This window comes from Desmodus rotundus, chromosome 1 (assembly GCF_022682495.2).
Source record: "Desmodus rotundus isolate HL8 chromosome 1, HLdesRot8A.1, whole genome shotgun sequence".
Lineage (NCBI taxonomy): Eukaryota > Metazoa > Chordata > Mammalia > Chiroptera > Phyllostomidae > Desmodus > Desmodus rotundus.
This window is the reverse complement of record NC_071387.1, coordinates 156,235,971-156,262,194: the sequence shown is the minus strand read 5'-3', so window position 1 is coordinate 156,262,194 and position 26,224 is coordinate 156,235,971. Positions and strand designations below refer to the sequence as shown.

The following is a 26,224-nucleotide window of genomic DNA, read 5'->3' as shown; positions in this document are numbered from 1 at the left end:
AACCAAACCCAAAATACCACATATTAAAATTAATTAAAAATGGATAATAGATTTATCCTTAAGAAACTTGATAAAGAAAATAGGAACAAATCTTTATAAACTTGGGTTTGGCAAAGAACTCTTAGATAGTTAAAAGCATAACCCATTTTTAAAAAAGTACTTTATCAACATTAAAACCTTCTTTTCATCAAAATATACTGTTTAGAGAATGAAAAAATAAGCCACCACTAGGAAAAACAAGATATTTGCAAAACTTATATCTAATAATGAAACTGTTTCCTAAACATATAAAGAACCCTCAAAGCTCATATTTAAGAAAACAAACAAAACAATTTTTAAAACTGGGAAAATTATTTGAACAGATAATTTATTAAAGTAGCTATTAAAATGGAAAATAAATATGTGAAAATGTGCTAAGCATCATTAGCCACTAGAGATATATAAGTTAAAATTACAATGGGATACCACTGCATACTCATTAAAATGTATAGAATTAAAAAGACCAGTAATGCCAAGTGTTGGTAAGGATACAGTAGACTGGAACAGTCACTTTGAAAACAGTTAGGCAGTATTTTAAACAGCTGAACATGCACCTATAATGTTATCCAAATATTGTACTCATTCCTAAGTGTTTATACCTCACACAGGGGAAGATTTTACAGAGATGTTCATGGCAACTTTATTTGTAATAGGAAAAATCTAGGAATGATTCAAATAAGTAAATGAATAAATAAATTTTATTATATAGATATAATGGAATATTAACCATGAACAAAATATAAGGAAAGTACTGATATGCACATGAGTAAATATTAAAAGAAATATGCTATTTTGAATACATATGTTTATTAAAAAAGATCAAGTAACTGCAAACTATACTAAAAGAAAGCAACCAGTGGTTGCCTGGAGATTATTAGGAGGAAGGCATTATAACAGGGTGAAAGGAATATTTTGGGAATGATGGGTATATTCACAATTTTGATCATGGTGATGGTTTTACAGATATGTATGTTTGTCAAAACTAAACAAACTGTGCACTTTAAATATGCACATTTTATGATGTGTCAATTATACCTCATTTATGCTCTAGTAAATACTCCATATTCCAGTCTCTGACTTCCTTTATTCTTTCTCATTTGACAACAAAATCTACTCTATTTCATATTCCAATTTGCAACCTTTCTCTTGATAGAAGACTTGCACCTCATAAAATAAGCCACGCACTGATAAATTTTAATTAAGAAATTATACACATGGTTCTTGGTCTTACTTCAGTCTTTGGCATTTCCTGTTCAACCCCTGGTAATTAAACTTAGCTGCCCTCTATGGCCCACCTGAACCCGGCACGGGCTGGCGGCTACCTCGGGCGTCTTCTTTTGTCTATGTTAGCGTACACAGGGCATTTTGGTCAATTCAGAAAAATAAGCAGTTTATTTTAATACTTAGTTGGCCATCTAGGACATCAACTAGTAAATTGCTGCATAAAACAGTCAAAAGACTGTGAGAGTCAGACCTGCCACGGTAGCAGTAGGGGGGAAACATGACAGGTTTGAGAATTGGCTACTGAAGGGAGAGAGTCAGCATGACTTGATAGTTGATTGGAGATTAGAAATAAGGGAGGCCATGGATCGTGCTTTAATTCCGACTCAATAAACGGAGATAATCATAATGATGCTCTTTACTGAAGGGGGAAACACAAAAGGAAAAAGCAGATTTTGGGTGAGGGAGGCACGATGAATTCAGTTTAGCACAACTGGATCATAGTTGTGGCTGTAACTCACCTTAGATGTGATGTCCTTTGCATAGTTGAATATAGGATCTGCAGATCAGGCAAGAAGAAATCTAGGTTTGGGATATATATTTGAAAATAGAGTATTTTTAAAAGATTAAATGGTCAAAGTTGTTTTGGAATCACCAAGAACTCATAGAGGGTAGACACTGAAGCCAACTGGGTTCACCAAAAGAGGCTATTAATGAATATAGCTAGTAGAGATTTAATGAAATGGTAAATATTTTAAACATAATCTAGAATTCAGACAATGGAGAAGTACATAAAAGTGAGAGAATAGAATGTCTTGTCCTTATAATGAGGACAGGGTAGATTTTTTATCTCATCTCAGAATTAAGACCAGGATTATGAACATATTTTCTAAAAAAACTTGAAATGAGCCCTGGCCAGGTAGCTCAGTTGGTTAGAGAGTTGTCCCAATATGCCAAGGTTGTGGGTTTGATCTCTCATCAGGGCACATACAAAAATCAACCAATGAACACATAAATTCGTGGAACAACAAATCAATGTCTCTCTGTCTCCCTTCCTGTCTCTCTAAAATCAATAAATAAAAAATTTTAAAAATCAGTTGCCATGACTGTCAGAAGTTCTTAAAAAAAACTTTAAATGAAGTCTTCTACTTCTCTTCCACATCTATTCTCTATTCTTTCTTCTAGGTATCCCTGCTGAGGTAGTTCATTTTAAAGAGATAATGTTTAGCACAAGGTCTAACACAAAAAATGCTCAAGTAATGTAACTGCAGGCATTCCTAATTATTTGAATCTAATCTACTTCCGAAACACATGGAAAGGTAAATTTTTGTATAGCAAGAGCAAATACTTTATTATTTTAAGTGGGAAAATAATAATGTATTCTTAGAACATGTAAAAACCCAACTAGTCCACCTAAACATCATTAAAATAGTTTCACACAACTCTGTAATAATCTACTAAGGATTTGTGCATTGTAAAAACACATAATACTTTATTATTTGACATTTAATGAACACAGCAGTGAATATGTTGGTGTGGGTTATAGACAGTTTTAGATACAAAGTGCATCTTCTACACTACAATGAATGTGTGTTCTAATGCACACAAACAAGAAGACAATATGAAAAATGCATAATGGAAGCAATTAATATAACATTTTAAAATGAGGCCATTAAGAAATGCCTCTTTCCAGAGTGAGGTTTAGTGGTGAGGGAGACCTTTTCATTTAATAATGAATAACACCTTTAAATAAGGCAGACATGAACCACTGTCCTATTCGGAGAGCATCTGAGCTATGAAGGCTGTGCACTCTGAATCCTCTTGTACAACTCCCTGAAAATTCATTATAGGAGTTTTAGAACTCAGTCACTAAATTGAGGGTAAGCATTTTAAAAAGTCATTATTACTATTAGCAGTATTGTGCAGTCTCTTATGTAATCCCAGATTGCTGTTTTACGGGACATGAGCAAAGTAGAGCAGTGGTGAGCCAACGGGAACAATTTTGTTTCCCAGGAGATATTTAGCAATGTCTAAACATTTTTAGTTGTCACAAAATAGAGGTCAGGGATGCTGTTCAACATCCTACCATGCACAGGAAGCCTCTCTTACCCCCAACAAAGAATAACCCAGCTCAAACTGTCAATAGTGCCGAGCCTAAGAAACTCTGAAGGAGCAAAAAAGAGTGGAATCAAACCAGTATTCCAGAAGAAACCTCAACTGGACTAAGGAACATATTGAACATTACAAAATCAGAAGTTGGAATGAAATGATGTTATTAGTTTAGGGATCTATAAAGCAAGTCTTATCATCAATTACACTAATAAATATAAGAAAAGGAGCTAGTTTGAGAGGAGACTTTGAGGAAAAACATTAAGCTTAGTTTTCACCATGGTACACTTCAGATATGGAAGGAACATTCAAATGCATGAGATAATGTTAATTAGTGCAGAAATTTTTAACCTAAATTTTCTGGTTAATTCTTTTAAAAAGCATTTAGATATTTGACAGGTTATAAGTCATCTGTGCTCTGATTCTGTGTCATATACTATACATCTTTTTTAACATTCAATCTCAATCTTCAAGGCATTAACTATAGAAAGGTCTTACCACCCCATTTTATGGATGAAAAAATGAGGCTTAGAAAGGTTAAGTGACTAAGGTCATATAGTTACTAAATCATTGTACTAGGATTTAAACCAATGTCTTCTAAGTCTGAGTCCTGGTTTTTTCTAAAATAATTTTCTCTAAGTACTCATGCATGCTCCAGTTATTTCAGACAATCTCCTACAACCACATCTTTACTGAATTTAACAAGTAACTTCCTCCAGCTATGTACTCACACACACACACACACTTTTAAAAATACATTTTAAGCCCTAGCTGGTGTGGCTCAGTGGTTGAGTGCTGGCCTGCAAATCAAAGGGTCGCCGGTTTGATCCCCAGTCTAGGGCGCATGCCTGGGTTGCTGGCCAGGTCCCAAGTGGAGGGCACTTGAGAGGCAACCACACATTGATGTTTATCTCCCTCTCCTTTCCCCTATCTAAAGAATAAAGTAGATAAAATCTTTAAAACATTTTTTTAAAAATAAAAATAAATAAAAATACATTCTAAAAATAAAAGTGACACATGACAATGTAGAAATTTGGAAAATACAGAAAGCATAAGTCAAGAGGACAAAAATCATGACTAATTTCACTACTTAGAAATATCTGCTAATAAATAACTTTAAGGTAATGGCTTGAATCTTTACTATTTTTTTATGCTTTTCCCCTGCTAATGGTGTTGTTGACATACAATGATATTTCTAAAATGAATCATGAGGATTTAGAAAGGAGAGATGAAGGGAAAGATGGTACACAAGCTAGAGAATTAGTTCTCAAATTCATAAAGGAGAAATGGTGTGTGGGGGTGAGGAGAGAGATCAGGAAGAGGGTAATTTCTAGAACCTCTTTTTGCCCAAGGAGTACTTGGAACTTAATAAATCTTAGTTCATCTGTCATCTCTCTGCTCTCCTAATGACAAGATTAAATTGGAGCTACACTTTCCTGACTGCTTATCATTTGCAGACGCAGTACTCACATTATCTTATTTTATCCCTGCAGCAACCTTGAGTAGGATATTATTATTTCCAACTTAGAGAAGAAACTTAGGTTTAAAGAGGTTTTAAAAACTTACTAAGTTCCACATCTAGCAAGTGGGGAATGTGAGGATTCAAAAGCAAATTTGGTCACAAAGGCAGTGTTCTTACTCTGTGCTGTGCTGCCTCCTCTTGCTGAAGAAACCCAGGTGTGCAGAAGTGTGTGGTTCAGGAGCAGGGAGTCTGAGCAGAGGTGAAGGAAATCTGGTGATCTTGGGCAGAGAACACTTTCTCGTGGTTTCTAGCTTCAGACTTCCTTTTCTTTTCTCTCTGTAGGGCTGATATTAGGCATCTAAAATATGATTCCAAGCTTGAGTCACTAGATGTTTCATATTTGAGTCATTGAAAAAATAGAGTTTGATAAGAAATTACATGAGGAGATTATGATGTGCCTGATGCATGGTCGGCCCCAATAGTTTGTTAAATAAATGATCAGGAGACGGGAACCCCACTAAACTGAAGATCATTTCACTGGAATAACTTAAATAATAAGCTGAGCCAGATGCCTATTGAAGTTTACCACTTATCTGTTAAGAGTGGCTAAATCTCAACAGATGTTGGATGACGGAAGCTACTATTACCTGCCACTTTTTTTAAAAAGATTTTATTTATTTATTTTTAGTGAAGGAGAAGGGAGGGGGAAAGAGAGGGCAGGAAACATTGACGTGAGAGAGAAACACAGGTTGCTGGCCTCTCCTATGCGCGCCAACCAGGGATGACCAAACCCTCAACCCAGGCACGCGCCCTAACCAGGAATCAAACTGGTGACCTTTCACTTTGCAAAATGTGGACCAACCAACCTGAACCATACTGGTCAGGGCTCTTTTCTTAAAGTCAGAATACTGCTCTTGGAAAAGAGAAGAATATTAGAGTTAAAAATTGTGTGGTTACAAATTATCAAATTTTAGTTCAAATTTAAAATAAATAAAGTAATCCTGTGGTTTTGACAAAATGTTTGGAAAATGTAGTTTTTAGGTTTTCAGTTTGAGGTTGTAGGATGGAGCTGTTGTGGAAAAGTAAAGGTTTGTATGCATTTTCCCAGCTAGGCTTCTAGGTTGGGAATATTCTGCAAATCTGTGGAAACATACTTTTCCTGTGAAGCTCAACGTAAATCACTGGTTTTACATGAAGGCCAATATTAGTCTAGTCACTCAGACATTTTATGCATAACTGGTGGGTAATAGTCAGTGTTTATTTTTGTGATAAATGTTTCAAGGCTACTGTTCACTGGGGTTCTCACATAAAGGAAATAGTTATCTCTTTAGAATCTTAATCACACTACAATTAAAATGAAGTACAATAAATAAAATATTAATACAGGTATGTTTGAAGATCAACTATGTAATGGTTCGGTCCACATCTACCATTCTTTAGCTTTCTGAAGGTCAATATATAGCAGAGTCAATGAGTTAACCAGCCAATTGAAAACACAATTATCTGTCTAATTGTGGGTCTATTATTAATTCCTTAATAAAGTGCATGACTTGCTAATGAGAGTTTATGCTATCTATTCTTTTTAAAACCTCTAAGACCGGGTTGCTACTTTGAAGTCTGAGATTATCGAGCATTATTTTTAATGCTCAATATCCCTGTAACACTACAGGAATTAGAATCATAAGATGTTGAAGCAAGAACTGGCTTGTAAAGATCCCTTCTCACCCTTTCTTTTAGAGAAGGAGACACTGAAAATCAGTGAAGACAAAGGAGTTGCTCAATGTCGCAGATAGTGGTGGAGATGAACCTGAACCTGAAACCCAAATCTTGTTCCCAGGCCCTTGCTCTCCAAAACACTAAGCCATTGAATTTCAAGATTCCAACTCAGCATCTGGTTTTGCAGATAATGTGGGTAATTTGCTGTGCAACTTGTGGGCCTGGCTCATGTTCCTTGTTTTCTAAGCACAGTGAAGTAGGAATTAAGTAGCTGAAGGCAAAAGGGAGCATCAGAAGCTTGTGTGAACTGAAAATTCTATCTCACAGTGGCAGGTGCTGTGGCAATATTTTTGAGGCTGCTCTTAGTGAGGGTGGGCCACCTATCTCACATTTCGAAGTGAGCATCTGAAATAACTAACACCAACTTTAATCCTGTGAAAAGTACTCCTTCTAAGTTCCAGGCAAATAGATGGAACTCCTCAGAGTTCTGACCAAATAAAATGGATTATTAAAAAATATTGATATCTTAGTTGCTATTATGGTGTTTATATTTGCAGTAGACCAAAAATAACTACAAATTTTTCCATTAATTTTCTATTGCTACTTTCTATATGAGTCAGCTTTAATTATTCATTTTACTTCATGCTGGATAACAAAAAGATGATAAACTTTGGTCATTTGTATAACTCTAGAAGCACTCTACAGATGGAGGAAACAAAGTTTTTGAACTCAGGTTTTATTTTGTCTAATTGTACAAGTTCATAGCAAAAAAACCCCCAAAAATTGCAAATGGAAAGAGCTATTCATATCAGTTTTTAAAACATTTACTCCCATCATATAAATGGACACTGGGTGGTTAGAACAAGTTAAAGACGTTTGAGTAAGTGTAGCATTTTTACCCAACTTACAGCTACTTTGTTAAACTGATCCCAGCATTTGCCTGTCAGCTCTGCCAAAAATAGTTTCAACTCATTCAATGACATATTTCAATTTGATTGTTAGATAAAGCTCTTTTGCAACAACCAAATCAAGTTGACCAGTTGAATCCTCATTCTGATCTTATTCACACTTCCTCATTACCTTTTCATGTCTGAACAAGTTACCCAGAGTCACAGAATAGAGAGAAGAGTCAGCTCTTCCTATAAGATGTTTGTGCCTCAGCTTTTCAGAAAAGAATGTACCTCTGTGCCTTTTTTGTATCTGTAAACTGAAATTAGTGATGTACAATATAATAAACTCTTATAGCTGGCAGAGGCCTTAGACAACGTTCAACCCAGTGTTTCCCAAGTTGAGGGCTACATACCATTAGTGTGTATAAGATAATTTTAGGAGGCATATCGATATTGAATGACATAATGAGAAAATTCACTTCCTTTCAGGTTTTTGACACTTCTAATTATATCAAGAAGAAAGTTTCAGGCTGGTGCTGACAAAGAACTCGCTAAGGCTTTTCCTTTTTAAGAAATAGAAGGCAAGCCTCGGGCTCAGAGTTTTCAGCAGATAACTATGTGGAGTTAGAATGTAACAATACTGTATGGTTTTCATTAAACTAATTTTCCTGGGCCACCATCTATTTATGGCATGGACATAAAACTTCCTTTTAAAACACATTTATTTAAGTTAAAAATAAAAATAGTTCATTTAAAGCCACAAATTAAGTAAAATAAGCAGGGAGTAGAGCAGAGCAAATATTGCAAAAAAGCTGTAATCACTGATGTGGTGAAAAGTATGAAGCTGCTGTGGGAGATGCTATCTTGGCGGCGGCGAGAACATTCCACATAGAGGGAACAATTATGCAGAAGTGCAGACATATGAAAGTGGGAGACTTTAAGCTCAGAAGGTAAATATCTCAGAAACTCAAATGTGAAGTCATAGTTCATAAATTTTTTTCCTTCAGTCTCTTAAGAAGTTTAATTAATTAAGAGAGCGATATCTTTTTTGTCTGATGCACTGTTTAACTGCTTCAATGACCAGACTTAAATAATCTTTTCACAGTACTCCTCTTCCACACAACCTCGGGTGCGCCAGAAAGGTGCCAATAGAGAAGTAAGCTTATAGTAGGAGCCCTGCGTAGTGACAGATCGGTCAGTTTCTTTGAAACATGAGTGCTCACAAAAGAGCATGTTATAAGATGCTTGAGGATTACAGTGTAGATGCTATTACAAAACTGGATGGATTCAGTTAGTGAAAACTAAGGTTTGCAGGTCTAAACCTTGGGGTTGAGATTAGGTTTTAAAATTCATATAGAATTTTATGTGTGAGGCAGGAGGCAATGATATGAAAATGGAGGCCAGTGGGTTTTTTGTTTGTTTGTTTGTTTTTGCAAATGATTATGCAGGGTACTGAGGTTGTCACAGAAGGGCCCTTTATATCAGCAGACATGTTGTCATGACGTGAGGTGGCTGTACATTTTTAAAAGCATTAGGATTATATTTTTTTATTTTCCCAATGTTAGTAATTTTACATTTAGGTAATCAGGTATCATTGTACAGCACATCACCTACTTTAGATATCTTCATACATTCACTGAAACTGATTCTAGGGAGTAGACTCTTAGGAGCTAGGAGGAAGGAAGGAAGGAAGGAAGGAAGGAAGGAAGGAAGGAAGGAAGGGAGGAAGGAGGAAACAAGCAAGCAGGCCATAGTCCCTGTCCCTAAGGTACTACCATGTGAGATTGGGAGGAATAGGTTGATGTGCTGAAAGGCAGTCAGAAGATAGTATGAACTACTCATTTTGGGGAGAGAGTATAGCAATGGGAATGGTTAAAGTTCAAGATTAAGAGAAATTATTCCAGTGGAAATTACACTCCATATAGTCATTTGAAACCTAACTCCTTTAGAATGTGTAAACTTTTTCTCATAGAATATGAGATCAGTAAACTATCACACCTTCAGCAGTCTGGAACTATCAGGATACCAAAGAAGTGGCTGTCCAAGAACATGACTAGAAAAATATTTCAATCCTCAGGCCACCTGGATAGACCCAAAGCATCTATTGTGCTACGTACCCCTTGTACTCCAGCCATACCCAGCCAAGTAATGCATCAGAATTAGCGATCTTCTCAATGAGGCAATAATGATCTGACATCCAATTTTACTATGTATCATAAGTAAATTATTAGCTCATGCCAGGACAAGATGGTCATTGCCACAGATATTTAATTACCCTGCATAATACAAAGACCATCCATAGGCTACATGTAAGATTTTCATGGGTTTCCAGGAGTTCTTGGCTCACAGTTTGAGAACTACCACTCCATTGTACTTTATGCTGCTGTCTTCTTGGATAGCATATGTCTGGGATATATAGATGGAAAGCTCATGCTTCCAAGAAGGTCAGAGATGGAAACTTGAGGTGTACAAATTTTAGGAAAACTTCAGAAAAGCCTCAGGCTAATACGTTCACACTTTACTCAGTAGATTGTTTAGAAATAATTTTTGATGAGTATAGTTTTTTTTCAGAAAGTATAGGAAGTTGCTTTTCTTTTCATCTGTGATATTCAGCATTTCAGCCATATACACACACTTTTATCAGAGATGCTTATTCATTTTTTGGTTTACTTTTTGAGAAGCCTGAAATGAGTTTGGGTTTTCTATGACTTTGACTGGTAAATAAATATGCAATACAGGGAAAATCAACCTCATTTTAAATTTTCATTTTTTCCCCATAGAGAGAGCATATTTACTAGTCTCTACTCCCAATTTTTGTCACCAGTGAAATAGTCTGTTTTGGCACATGAATGAACCACACACACACACACACACACACACACACATACCTATGCACATCCTTGCCTATTGTGACATATAGTTTAGGAGTTTGTCATTCTAATTACCACTGGTTGAAACTCTGATTTCAAAAAATAATGAAACAATTTGAGGAATCCTTAGATTTTACCTTAGCTAAGCACCCAGCAAGAAAGATAAGCTTGATTTAAAAAATGACTTGATTTTGTATCCAGCAGGAAGATATACACCATGAATAAGATGCTAAGAAGTAAACCAATAGGGCACCATGTATGATTGTTTTAAAGGGGGAAAAAGAGTCTACAGGACTTATAAGTCATTATTTCAAATGCTTATATAAATATAGTTTAGCTCATCATCACCTTTCTAATTATGTTTATGTTCAGCTCCAAAGTGCAGCCTCTGCTTCCTTGTTTAAAATGCCACCAACTGAACTAGCATTTCCATGAATACAAACAATGTTTACAGTGCCCAGAAATGATGGAGGAAATATCATTTTGTTATTTGTAAACTAGACATACCTCAAAGAGATGCCCTATTAACTCTAGCTGAGCATTCAGAACAAAGCCATTTAAAATACTATAATTTTTAGATTCCTCATGAAATTTTTATATTTCTATAATGATAATTATTATGTAGATAAGATAATATCATTCTACTTCTGAAAAATATAATTTGCATGCCTAAATATATTAGGAATTAAATCATAGTTTCTTTTATAACTTATTAATTAACTTTGACACTTATTTTTATTTTTTTAGAAACTTTAAAAAACTTTAGTTGCAGTTAACATACAATATTATATTAGTTTCAGGTATGCAGCATAGGGGTTAGACATTTAGATGACTCACAGAAGTAATCATCCAGTCTGTCTAGTACCTGCCTGATACCACACATAGTTACTGCACTATTATTGACTATATTCCCTGTTCCATACTTTAGTTTCTTAATAAAAGACAATTTCTTTTTCAGGTCAGTCCTGGACCCACTAAATACTTGGAAACACACCTATAGCTTTGTTTGTAGTGGGATCATATTCTCAGAAGACTATCAAATATATTAACTGCACTAACTGTCAGTAGGAACTTGGCAAGACGATGGACCTCTCTGCGCCAGTTTCCTTATCTGTGAAGGGGAGATAATAATAGATCCTATCTCAGAGGTTTGTTACAAAGATTAAAGTAGTAAATATTTGTTAGAGAGAAGAGTGAAATAGAAGTGTTTACTCTTGCTAATAGAGCATTGCACAATACAAAACAGAAGTTCAAGAAGGAACAAAATGAGAAATATGTCAAGTATGGCCCAGCTAAATGGAAAGATGACTTGGCAAGTGCTAGGTTGTGAAGGACACTTTTACGTCATTGGTCTACCTCAGTAACCAGGATATTATCTAGAAGTATTATTGAGTCTGTGTATTTAGCCTTATTTCCTTAATAATACCTGAACATGATGTTTTTAACACTTATGATCATCAGAAGATAATTATGAATAACAGAGTACTAAACTAACTGCCTCCAGCTCTGCCCTTCAGTCCTATTTTCCAGGGTTCTCTAATTGTCACACTTGAAACACCTGGCGTTTGACTCTTTTTTTTTTTTATTCCCATGTTTAGCTATTGACTCATTTGACCATTCTTTCTGATATTTCTAATTAGTCTGAACATGGATCATCATTATCTTTCTTCCTTGTCAACTATTCCTTGATGCTTTTTCTGTTGTTCACCGTAATTCCCCCTTTCCTGTACTCAAAAGGAATTTTTTAAAGGAATATATGCTACCTTACCTCACCTGGTTGCTTACACTGAACTGCCCTTCTTCTAATAGCATAACAGACACACCATGTGACACTGGAATGACTGATGGTTACTGCCCTGCTAGTTCTCAGAGGTAACAGTCCTAGTTGATTCCTCACCAACACACCTAAATCAAAGTAGGGAAGGAATAGCTTTATGGTACAATATACCAGTTTAAAGATATCAGTCTGGTCTTACTGCTTGAAGTCAGGTTAGAAGAAAAGAGAACCATATATCTTTGGATCTGAACTGGTGACCTAAACATGAGTTCCAGCACCTGTTAAATACCCCAGAGCTATTCTAGCTCTTAAAGTGATTTCTCACTGCTCGTTTGAAAACAGACATTAAGGAGGAGGAAAAGGACACACTGAAAACCAAGCATGAACTAAAGACCTTTAGAAAATCACTCCAATACTTGCCTAATCATGCTCAGTGGGAAGACTAGCTTTATTGAATCAATACTTTATCAGAATGACTTCTCAGAAGACACCCTGTTTAAAAAAAGAAAAGAAGAAAAAAACCTTGCTCAGCAGAAAACATTTTAGATAATGGAAGGAAGAAGAGACAAAGATGGTGATTATTCCATGTCCTCATCTCTTTATTTGTCCTTTTTTCACTAAAATTCAAGCCAAGTTTCATGGACAGCAGAATGTGGCAGCATGATGGAAAAAACTCTGGACCAAGCAATAGGGTCAGAGTGTGGGTCCAAGGTCTGTTCCTTAGGAAAGCTATTTCTCCCTGTGAATTTCAACATCTGTCCATATGAGGAAGTAGTAACATCTGTCTCACAGAAATGTTGTGAAGATACCTCTGTATGTTGAGATAGTAATATTGGACATTATTATATTTTTATTAGCAATAAATGATTTAATATTATAGATCTAAATAATTAAAGCTTCCAAACCTCATCTTATACCAAACTGGATGTATGATTTTTTTGACTTTTTCTCTTTTTCTCCAGAAATTCATAATCTTCACCTCTTCTGGGATGTAGTGGATGGAGGGCAAAGAGCTCAAACACTGGAATATGAGAGATCTGGAATCAGACTCTGTTAAGCTCTCCGAATTAGTGACAGCCAGGGCTCTAACCCTTGGTACTCCTTTCTGTACTGTGGGGCTGACATCCATTTTGCAGAGTTGTGGAGATTAGGGACAATGTATGAAGGTGCCTAGCTTAGTGAATAGGTCACAGTAAACAACCATTATTTTGTAGGGTAGTTTTTGGTTTCTTATGCTTTCATATTATCACTCAAAATATGGGTTTGCCTTTGTTGACAATTGCTTTATAGGTCTTCAAGTATTGTGCTTGATGGGTAGTAAAGGCTGACGAAATTGGGCCTTGAAAAAGATAAGTCATTTGGATTGATAAATCATTAAATGGTAACATAGTGGGCTCAAAGTTCTTTTTTTGTTCCGATATCCGAAGTAGAAATTCTTTAGAAACTCAAGTTCTTGAGGAGTGTGGACATTGTCGTGGTGACTAGCTTTAGGGAGCTTACATCCTAGCAGATGGTATTTCTTTCACTAATATATGTTGTTTTTGGATGGTGACTAGGCTATGAACTAAGAAAAGCCAAAAAGTCTTTCTGAGACTAGACAGAGGTCATTAAAGTCATAAGTCTGTCAAAGGGGATGCATGACGGGGAACTGAGTGAGTGGGGAGAGAATTAAGATCTGTTAACTGTTTTCAGGCATGGTACCAGGCAATTCACATTCGTTGCTTTTGTTAACCCTAAAAACTATCCTATGAAATGGGTTGCAAAATGGTGATTTTATGGTTGAAAACAATTGCTAATCTCAGAGAGGGAAACAACCATGTCTAAGATCTCACACCCAGTGAATGTTGAAGATGGGATTATTTCAACCATTAACTGGAGGAGTAGGGTTAGAAAGTGGGTTTTGTAAGTGCCCATCAGCAAACGAGTGGATCCAAAAACTATGGTATATTTACACAATGGAATTCTATGCAGCAGAGAGAAAGAAGGAGCTTATACCCTTTGCAACAACATGGATGGAACTGGAGAGCATTATGTTAGGTGAAATAAGCCAGACGGTGAGGGACAAATACCATATGATCTCACCTTTAACTGGAACACAATAAATAGCAAAAAAAAAAGGAAACAAAATATAACCAGAGACATTGAAGTTAAGAACAATCTAACAATGGACAGGGGGGAGTGGGGAGGGGACAGTGAGAAGAGGGGATTACAGGAACTACTATAAAGGACACATGGACAAAATCAAGGGGGAGGGTGGAAGTGGGGGAGGGACGGGGGTATGGCTGGGGTGGGGTGGAGGGATGGGAAGAAAAGCCACACAACTGTAACTGAATAACAATAAAAAAATAAAGTTAAAAAAAAAGGAAGTGGGTTTTGTTCATTTTAACAGAAAAACAGCTTAAAAGCCTGAGTATCCACCTTCTCTAAAAATGTCTTATTTTTATCTCCTGGATTTTCTTCTTCCCTTATCTGTTGGGCCTAACAATGGGTTCAGCTCTAGATTTTGAAACCCTCTGATGTGGGCTATAGTCATTGCTTTTGTGCATACAGTCCAAGGCTCATCTCATGCTTTAACCTGCACTTACAGCAAGAAGAATGGAGAGCTATTTCAGATGTGCTAGGGTTTCACATTCAATGAAAAGAAACTCATCCAACATTAACTTACTTGTAGAAATATGGTAGAGAATATCCCACAATTAAAATATACAACTCAGTCATCTATCCTTTTATTTTCACAAATATTAGTAATTATTGCTCCCCCTCCCAGTACATCACAAAACTTTATACAAGCATACTTCAGAGACATTGTGGCTTTGGTTCTAGGCAACCATAATAAAGCAAATATCACAATAAGGCGAGTCACAGGAATTTTTTTATTTTTCATTGCATATGAAAGTTATGTTTATACTAGACTGTAGTATATTACATGGCCAATAACTTGTCTAAATAACAAAGTACCTATCTTAATAAAAACTTCATTACTAAAAGTGCTAACCATCATCTGAGTCTGTTGGAAAAATGGTACCAGGAAACTTGCTCAACACAGGGTTGCCACAAACTTTCAATGTGTAAAAACTGCAATACCTATGAAGCACAATGAAGCAAAGAACAATAAAATGAACTAGGCCTGGAAAGCAGTCTTAGGTAATCAGTGTAGTCAGCCATGTTCACGAAATTACAAGGCTTAACAGAAAGTATTTTTTTCTCTTTATGTGTCAACAAACCTGAAGATGAATAATCTAGGATAGATAAAGAAGAAGGGTGGATCCCTCCTACTGTGTTCTTCTTTCCTTAAATTGTCGCAGCTCTTTGGGGTCATTTAGTGTTACATATACATTTTTGAAACATTTGTTCTATATCTGAAATATGTCATTGGTATTTTAATAGGCATTTAATAGTCATTAATGAGCAAAGGACCTGGACACTTCTACAAGGAGGACATACAGAGGGCCCAGAGACATAGGAAAAGATGCTCAGCATCACTGGCCATCAGAGAGATGCAAATTAAAACCACAATGTGATACCACTTCACACCAGTTGGAATGGCCATCATGAACAAATCAACAAACAAGTGCTGGTAAGGTTGTGGAGAAAAGGGAACCCTAGTGCACTGTTGGTGGGAATGCAGACTGATGAAGCCACTGTAGAAAACAATATGGAATTTCCTCAGAAAACTAAAAATGACCCAGCAATTCCACTGCTGGGATTATACCCTAAAAATCCTGAAACACCAATCCAAAAGAACCTATGCACCCAATGTTCATAGCTGCACAATTTACAATAGCCAAGTGCTGGAAGCAACCTAAGTGCCCATCAGTAAATGAGTGGATAAAAAAACTATGGTATATTTACACAATGGAATACTATGCAGCAGAAAGAAAGAAGGAGCTCCTACCCTTCTTGACAGCTCTGGACCTGGAGAGCATTATGATGAGTAAAATAAGCCAGGTGGTGAAAGTCAAATACCATCTGATCTCACCGGTCAGTGGAACCTAATCAGCAAAACAAATAAGCAAACAAAATATAACCAGAGACATTGAAATAAAATACAAACTGACAGTAACCAGAGGGTAGGGGGAGAGGGATAATGGGGAATAATAGGGGAAGGGCCATCAAGGAACATGTATAAAGGACACATGGGCAAAGCCAAAGGGGGTGGGTTTGAGGGTAGGAGGTGGGGATGAGTGGGGCTGGGGGATGTGTTGGGGTGAAAATGGAGACAACTGTACTTGAACATCAATAAAAAAAGATAAAATGACTGTAAATTAAAAAAAAGAAGAAAGGTGGAGGACTGAAGAGATCAAGAATCTCTTTATCTCTGTGTGTGTGTGTGTGTGTGTGTGTGGCTACAACACTTAACATGAGATCTATCCTCTTAACCAGAGATCTGCTATCCAACTGAGTCCGCTGCTTTCAAAAAAAAGTTCTGTGAAGCCCCAGCTAGCAACTTCACCTTATACCTTGTTGGTCAGAATCGATCACATGGTCACTCCTAGGAGCAAGGACAACTGCATTGTGGTTTGGGATGTAAAACTTGAAAAAAAAAAAAAAAGATTATCAATGAGACAGAACGCAGTCTCTTTAGAATGTCAAAAATTGTAGTTTTCCAATCTCCGTGATAAAGAAAAACAGGCAGAAAAGGGCTGTGAATGGCTCTGTGGGAGCCATCAGCTCGTTCACAGCATCAGGCACAGGGGCTGCTATCCTTCCCTGGGCTGTATTTGAGGCCACAAAGGCATCCTGGTTCTACTATTTACTGTGAAACTGCATTAAAATTTTTTCACCTCTGTCAAACTTAGCCTCCCTGTTTACAATACAATATAACTTCAGAGCTTATTTTAAAGTAATCTTGTGACCATTTTATACAGTCATGAGTATTAAGTCCTTAACATAGTACCTGGTGCATAGTAAACTTTAATAAATATGATCTATTCTAATACAAATCATTTGTATTATTAACACCCATACTTCTCCTTGACTAGAATGAGCATTTTCACATATTGCCTGTACTTTTTTTGTTTGTTTTTATGCTAGGAATGTGCTCTCTGGATGTGTACCCCTGACACAGACCACACTCGACACCAACTCAGACATTGGGGAAAGGTTCTGTAACAGCTGAGTTCAGACACGCTGATCACTGAGCTCCTTGATGCAAAGCTGCTAATATCTCTCATCTCCAGCTGACGGAGGCTGGTGCCACTCTGAAGCGTTGAGAGATGCCATGACAATTTATGCGAGGTCTTTATTGCTGAAACTCTTGCATAATGACGTCTTTATTCATGTGAAAATACAGGATAAATTCCAACTATAGGATATTGTTTATGTTCATCAGAAATGTTATTTGTCTTTACAAAGTCTGGTTTCAATGAACTGTCTATGTAATGGATATTAAATAAACATGGAATTTTACATGTTCATAATATTTGGTTTCTTGTTGTGATTTTGATGAACTACACTTTCAAGCACTGTCAGTTCATCCTTATTTACAAACAAAACGTTTGCTTGTAGCAGAGTGATGTAGTGACTTGCTGTATTTTAAGATAAGTCAACTTCTCTATTCAATGTTTAATGTGAAACTGACTCAAAAATGTTCTTTTAGGCAACATTTACATTTCTCTCTGTATAACATATATTATACTATTTTAACTTAATTCTGCAAGCTATATAAACCAAAGACATTCTAATTCTGTTTTTAATGTATTTTTCCAAGATAAATAATTTATAATGCACTAATAAAACTAAGGAGCTTATATTAAAATATAGTATATGACCTACTGAAATTGATATATGGAAATTGACTCTCTTAAAAGTAATTTTGTGAAATTATTTTGTATAAAATTGACTTTCTTATATGAATTCTTGACAACAAATATAAAACAAAAAGAATTTGAAATCTCTCTCTCCATCCCTCTACACATTGAAGAGAAGTAATCAAATACTTTCTAACTTTATGATTTTGGGGTTTCTTAGAAAAAGAAACCAGATGAATAGTAACCATTTTAGTTGTGCATATCATCACGTGGCTGTCTATTTAAAATAAAAATCCTTTCCTCAGTACACTTATTCTTCTCACATCTTTAAAAAGGATACAGTTTGGGGGGGATTTATTTGTGAAATATTTTTATTTTGCCACCCAGGGGGAGAAATATCATTTTGTGTCCTGTTTGTTCATTTGAAAGCTGAAAATAAGTAACCTTGAGCCCATGTTCCTTTATCCTGTAGCCTTTGCTCCTAACAGGTACCCTGGAAGCACTCAAATGCATCAAATGAGATAAGAAAAGCTATGAAAGGGCAAATAAATATTGTAAACATCAAGGTTCCTTGAACTTTTAAGAAGCTTATTTCAAATGAGTACTTGTGGGATTCCATGACCAGCTAACATCATCATGGGGACCTGTACCTGACACTCTGCCTTTACAGGAAGGCACCCAGAAGATGTTGGGGAAGGGAAGCTGACCATCCTTCAGAGAGGGTTTCAAATATCAGAGTGATGGTGCCCTCACACCTATGGTCTGTTCTGTAGTTTTGAAGCTGGGATGATGGTTGAAAGAAGGGACAGAAAAGGGAGGAAGGAATTGAAGACTCTGAAAAGTAGAGATAAAGAGTGGAAGAAGTTTACAGGAATTTAAGTGACAAAAATGCTAATTCTTAGGATTATAATTCAGAGCATCCTAACACTAGCTTGCAAGGGCCAGCAGGACTTTTTAAAAGAGTTAAAACTTTGGAGTCCATAAAAAAATGCTTTTCTGTGCCATTTTTTGGGTTGGGCTACTTTTGTGGATGACTAACCTCACCCATTCCTAAGATTCTTTCCTTTTGACTGGTTTCATTTTTCAGGCAGTGACCTTTCCATGACCTTGGCCCCTAACTCTGGGTCACCTTGTTGTAGCTCTCGTGTAGCAGTGAATACAGGGCTTACCAGATTGTTGGCACTGGATAAGTGGTACTGAACACAATCGTCCTCTTTCATGAGTGGAAGGGAAGTTGCCTTTCCTAGGGTTCAGAGAGCTGAGCTGACTTATGCCTCCTTTTCATTTTGTTGCCTAGTAATCTTCCCTCTGGCCAAATCTGCAAACTGGTTGCCTTGCAGGAAGGTGATATGCACCACTGATGCAAAAAGAAAAAAAAAAAACTATTGGCATCAACACAACATTCAATGGTATTTCAAAAGAATTTCATTTTATGATGAAATAGGTCAATTATTTGTCCCAAATAATTAAAATTTTTAATTGCTTAAACTTAATCTCAGATATCTTTACATTCCTATGTTGTTATTTAATAATTCTCCTCCTTTTAGTGGAATCATTATCTGAACACTGCACTTTGCCAGTTTTCTAATCCATTTTCTAAATTACCCTAAGAAAGAACTCCCTACACCTCGAAATGAAGACAAACTGTATCTCGCAAGTTTTCAAATAGTGAAAAGAATTGCTTAAAACCTCAGTCAGAGACTCTAAATAACCTCTGTCCTTGGCCTCTATGTTGCCACATGTCCATACCTCTACTAGCAGGGTGGTCACTTCTGAAGTTCTAGACTGTTCTGCTGCTTCTTTTTAAGAAAGAAACCTCATGGGCCCTAATGCTGAGATTCAGGGCGACAGTGAATGGCACATTCTGACAGGTCACATGGAAATGCAAGATCAGCATACCAGCCTGTCTCTTTTGAACAAATCAATATGGCAATGTCGACCATTTCCCAGGCTACCTCTCTATACTATGCATTTGCTCCCATTCTCAGGATGTCAGCACTACAGAAGGACTAAAAAGAAGGATCTCAGTAGCTAATAAGAAATATCAAGCTAATCTCTTACCTTGCCATCCAACATTGCCAGTTCTTGGAAAAATCGTCCTTCAAATTATTTTTCAAATGAATGGACTCATGTCTTATGTTTGGACATTTAATTAGGCCTAAGGGGGGAAAGAAAGGAGAAGTTTTTAATATCATTTTCCTATGTAAAATACTCACGAACATTTCCACCATATTAGGTAATTCTCTATCAAATATACTTGCGATTCCAAGTGGCCTGGCCCTGGTTGGGAGAGCGCAACCATCCGTCAGCGTTAGCTGCGCGCGGGACACATTTTGCCCTGTGCGCTCTAAAGCAATCAAATGAGACTGCAAATGTTCCTCAAAGAATACATCTAGAATGTTACTTCGTTAAGCATCTCGTTGGCATTCATCCTATTTTCCACTTTGAATTGCTGCATTTAGTTTTGTAATGACCCTCTATAGCAAGGAGGTTTTATTAACTCTTTGATCTTTCAGCTTTGGGATAAAAACAAAGAAAATACAAATGAGCACTTTGTACACTGTCTTCTAGAGGAGACCAGAAGAAAAAAGGAAATATGTTTTCATCAAACAGATTAGTCTGTGTGGAGACTTTCAGCCCTTCCTGTTATTTTCTCCCTTTAAGCAAAACGCTTATCAATGTTGTACATGTGTTTGTTTTAATGTCGTCTGTATAACTAGGTCTTTGTTTCTCTTCTCTCCAGCTCCCACAGATGAGGTTAGGGTCAGATACCTCTTTGTGGATTTTCTTTTTAAGACACTCTCCATCCTTGATTTCCTCTAACCCTAAGTGTAATTCTTGGGAAATCCCCATTGCTTTTACGGGCTGCTGGTAGCCATGCTCTGTTTCCAAGCATTCCCTTTGCATGTGTCTGTGTGAGTGGGGAAGGGGCGAGGACCCTTGATCAGGTAGTTAACTAGCACTGCAGTGAGAAAAAGACTGAGAACACTTTGCATGTGAATCCCAATTCTGTACTTCGTTATAACTGTGTCTTCATCTACTGGAGTGAAATCTCAAAATTTCATTATCTTGCTCCCAAAGTCCTGAACTGGTAGCTTTACTAATAATGTATAGATGAGACACTGCCTTTCACACTGACTGACTGTAGCTGAGTTTTATTTTTCAACCTTTGGTTTGCTTCCTTTTACGTACTCATCTGATTCTATGTTTTTGGTCTTGATCACAATTTTGGAAGCAAAGCTTTAGGTAAAATATTATAAATTACCTGCTTTTTTATGATGAAAATTAAATGCAAAGGGTGGAAATAGTGACTAACGAGAACACAACTTGTCTTTTACCTGTCTTATAGTCAGCAGTTTATTATATCACACACACCCTTTCTTTAGCATCTTGAAATCTGAAACTCTTACTTGTTGTTAAATCTAAAGCAACCTAAATTGCCTGGGGACTTTCTAGATTTGCCGAACTCAGGGTCTAAAATAACAGGTGATCTAGTTTTATGCTGGTAACGCAATCAGGGCCTGTTGTAGTGCTTTAGGTCTATGGAAAACAAGAAGCCATTTTTTATGTTGAAAGGGCTTCGTTTCATTTTGGCTAAGTTCTTCTTTTACTTGACTCATTTAACATGAGTTGCTATGGCATGGTATGTGCTAAAGGTGTTACTATACAATTCACTGGCCTTACTTTAGAGAAGAAAAAAAGTGAGAGTTTACTTACCAGCCTTGCCCAAATAAAGCAGGACCACCATTAGAACCCACAACTTTTAATTTTCTGTGTACTTTCATTTGATTTTTCTGGTTCAGACAAAGAGTGGGAGGGAAATGATCAATTATTAAAGTGGGGACATGCAGCTTCTCACCCTTGGTGTGTTCTCAAGTGATAACCTTCTCTGTCAGAGGAATGACAACCAACTTGATAAATCCCTTTTTCACATCCTCACAGTTGATAGTGGTGCCTATCAATTGTTTTCTCCTTCTGAGAACATACCTTCCTCTTCTTAGCAATTTTATATTATTTTATATTTAATTTGTCTCATCGTACTCTAGATTATATTTTCCCTAAGATAAAAACTTGCTTATGTTCTAGAATATGTTCTAAATATATTTTCCTGTGATATCAATAACCATAAATTGCTGTAAATTGTTTAAAACAGTATAACATTTTTTCAGAAGCTAGTAGCATTTTAAATCGATTTGATAATATTATACATTTCTTTCAAAAATCTCAAAGTATGTAATCATGCAATAATATTGTAGAGAGTGTGCATAGGGTGTACTATTAGCTGAAGAGACAAACACTTTATAGTGGACAATTATTTAGATTTTTTATCCATGTTACTAGGTCAAAAAGTAAATTTGTTTTTCTACTTTGCAAAATGATGGGAGAAAACAAATGTAAGGTTTAAGGGCTCTTCTGAAATCTTTGTTTGCCTTGATGTTTGTAGAGAAACATCTTAAGGGGCTTATGGTTAAAATGGCGAATTAATTACATGTACTTTTCTCCTCCCACAACCTCTGCCAAAATGATAGCAAAAGAATAACGAAAGTATTTTCCTCTAAGAAAAGAAAAGGAAAAAGAATAGTGGACATGGGACTTCCACAACTATTCGGGAGATAGGCGAGTAGAGAGTTTTTGGCTGATCAGAGCGGCACAGCCAGTAGATGTGTCAAAACATTCTCAGAGACTGACCGCGGAAGGGAGGGTGAACCGTACAGGGCTGCACCTAGAAAACTAGGAGTGGTGGAAAGTCTGGGTACAGACCAGGGGAACTCCCAGACCACGTCTCTCCTTACACACACACACACACACAATACTCTCACACACACTACCCTTCACCCTCTTCCCAGCTGGAGAGAGGAGGTTATTTTCCAAAGAAAATTAACTATAAAGGATCCCACGTATAGCAGAGGCTAAGGTTAAGAAGGTACATAAATAATTGAAAAATATTAAATTATAAAACCTCTATCTCTTTCTCTGGCTCCGCTTTCCAAATATTGGCAGCCAGGAATACACCTTCCTAGACTGGAGACTTCATGATACCTCACCCCAGACCTATACAAACTGAAATTTGGGCTTCCCCTAAGAAAACCCTGGTTTACCAGTCACCCCCTTATGGTGAATTTTAACCATCAGTCTCTGACCATATATGCAGAGTTTTCACTCAGCTTTATAATGTTCTACTCTTAAATATGATTGGACAACTACGGCTGACCAGGCACATAAGTCCTCAGCATGAACTACAGAGACAATCTAAAGACAGAAGGAAAGATAGTGGCCCAAGAACAGTGAAAAATGCAAAGTTATCTGAATATTAATATCAGTATCTTCAGATATATAATAGAAAATATTGTGTCCAAAAAAACAAGAACAGAATGCTATGTAAAAGAAGCAACAACACAAGAAATAACTTTTGAAGATGAAAAATGTTGTTATAGTCTTACTTAAAAATTCAAGAGAAGGGTGAAAGGATAACGTTGAGAAAATAATCTAGAAAGCTGAACAAGTCAAAATTAGAAACCAAGAGAGAAAAAAATATGGACTAAGAATTATCATCTATCTGAGTATAATAAATACACAAAGAAAATACCTTCCTCTTGCAATTGTGTTCACATATTGATGGTATATATCCCACATGTTGGCGGCTGGTGTCATGAATTTTCAATAGAAGAAAATGCCACAACTTATAAGAAGGGGCCTATAAAGAGTTGGAAATTGGCCCAGCTCACTATGTGCCAAACTCAATATGGTCCAGTTTTAAATAAACACAATTTTCCACAAGTTCAAGGATACCAGACTGACCCAGGTCACTCTAGAACTGAGCATTCCATGGAGGGTAGCCAGTTAATCACAGAGACTATTAGAGGGACTGGGTCCTCTCCAGGGCATTTTATCTGCATCCCACCCCCTCCCATCTCAGTCTGAAAAAAAGTCATATTATAAGCCTGTGTCATATAGAATTTCCTATATAGTGCTGGTTTATTATAGTGTATTCATCTCAGAAATGTTTGACATTAATTTGTATACATATTATAATACATGTGCTATTGACCAAATATTCTCCTTGTGTACATAAGAAGACTTTATTTACGTTTCCTCTTTGAAATAAAGCATGACAATTGGCCATGTGACTTCTTGGCCAATGGAATCTAAGCAAAAGTGAGTATAAATTGCTATAGCTTTTTGTCTCTGCCATGGTGACGGGGGATGTTCCAGCTGCTTTTCTTTTAGATTGAAGTGAGAATGACTTGGAGCAAAATTCCAGGTCTACTCATGGAACAAGAGATAATCTATGGTTTATAGTCTGAGATTTGAGGATTGTTTACATTGCAGCAAAATGCAACCTATCCTGACAGATACAACTACAATATAAACATAAAAGTATACATTTATTTCTTATAGACCGTCAGCCAGCACATTTGATGAATATCGTTCTCAGCCTTCGATCAGTGACCATTCATATGTCATTCTGTTTTATTTAATGGTACTTCCTTGAGCTGTTTGTTGAGGTCTGCCATTGATTTAGTTCTGGGGAATAATTCTGAGCAATAATGACAGACCAAATGTTGTAAATGGTTGTTCTGGATATTTTCCAAAATTTTCTATCAGATTAGATGTTAAAATATAAACTTTCAAAGAAATGGAGGAACTTCCAAAGAGGCTGGAAACCAACAGGTAATTAGAAATTATGAAGGGCAAGCATTATTGCAATCTGGAAGATGTTAATAATTATATGAATAGTAGCCAAAAGAAACCATAGCCATAGACATGCCATAATTCAGATTTTTAAAAGATAAGAATGTTAGCTATTTCTTGCTGTGTAACAAATTTCCCTTCACTTAGAATTCAGAAGTGGTTTAGATGGTAGTTCTTGTTAAGGGTCTTTTAAGTCTGAAGAGTTCCTTGGAACAGTGGTCTCATCATAGGGCTGCTTGAGGGTCCACAAAATGTAACACCTAACTTCTTCTAGAGCAAGCAATACAAGAGAATAGGGCAGAAACTTCACTGTTGGTTTTGACCTAGACTTGGAAATTACACTCTGTCATTTATACAATATCTTATTACACCAGTCAATCCTATCCAGTATAGGTACCAACATAAGGACATAAGCACCAGGGGACAAGGATCACTGGAATCATCTTGGAGGGGCTGGCTACACTGTAAGAGAGTTTTTGTCAAAGGGAATCTGCTCCAATGGTGTTGCTGTTTGCTGATTTAATGTTTCCATTCTAGAAACACAATCTCTCCCATCCCATCTGTATCTACTCAATGGCATATAATGAACAGACATATTTCAATAATATAAAAATTATTGATTGACACTTTTAATGAGCTACTATTGGTTTAAAAAGATATTCTTCCTCAATATTCCTAGTGTTTTACTATCATTCGCATAAAAAGATTAAACTTTTTGAATCTCAATTAAATCTTCCTTTGTGAAGGACTATATAGTATTTTCTATCATGTAAATATCAAGCTATTTTAACAAAAAAAGTTAAATTTTAATTTTTCTAAAGGTAAAATCTAAAAAATGAAAAGAACAACACTTTGCATTGCATAGCACTTACTATCTGCTGTAATTGTACCCTTTTGGAATAATTGTTTCCTTAGATGTTCTGCAATGATTGATAATTATCATCATAATTTTCCTCCTTTTCTCATGTCTTTAAAATTGGAAATATTTCTTTATTTTTGTTTTAAGGACAAATTCATTATATACCTTAAGAATTCTCATTTGAAGAAAAGTTAACATTTTTATTATTCAATGAAAAAAGGCAAATATAACAAAGTATTTCATTTACAAAATTTTAGGGAAGACATTTCTTTAGTAAAATTAAATTAACAATTAAAAATTTGTGTTGATTTCTTTTTTTAATAAAAAGCTGCAGAAAACACCTAGTATGATGCTGACAAGACCATGAGTGTCTAAACGGCACTTGTATTCCTTGCTTCTCTTCAACCAGAATGTACTCTCTTGGCTATGCTACTTTACTGATGAGTCTCATTTCAAAAGTTCTTTTCTAGTTTGGTTTGTTTGCAATCTGCAATGTATTTGTCCATAGAAATAACCAGAGAATTCCTCAATTTACTATTCTCCAGCCACAGAATCTAATAGCCTCATGTGGGAAAAATCCAAGGAGCTTATCAGAACAACGTGCTAGCTGCTTGTGTTTTGATTGGAGAACAAAAATTGTAGTCTTAAGTTTTTTCATTTTGTTCTCTACCTGGTGACATAGATATAACTACTCTTCTTCCTACTACTGTTGCTACTGTTGCCTTTGCTTCTGCTTACAGTTTATCTCCTTCCTTGGTTTACAAAAGACACAGAACTTACTTTTTAAATAGTAATAAAGTAATAACAACAATAAATACCTTACATTTATTGAATGCTG

At 36.2% G+C, this 26,224-nt stretch overlaps 1 long non-coding RNA gene across 1 annotated transcript in view; it reads left to right on the top strand.

The window, feature by feature from the left end:
- LOC123480093 (uncharacterized) overlaps positions 1–13,040 on the top strand; it is a 32,178-nt gene extending 19,138 nt beyond the window's left edge. Inside the window, exons 2-3 of the long non-coding RNA XR_006655957.2 lie at positions 6,569–6,739; positions 11,266–13,040. This is a non-coding gene — a long non-coding RNA (uncharacterized lncRNA). The remainder of the gene's footprint in view (positions 1–6,568; positions 6,740–11,265) is intronic.
- Positions 13,041–26,224: the final 13,184 nt, after the last annotated feature.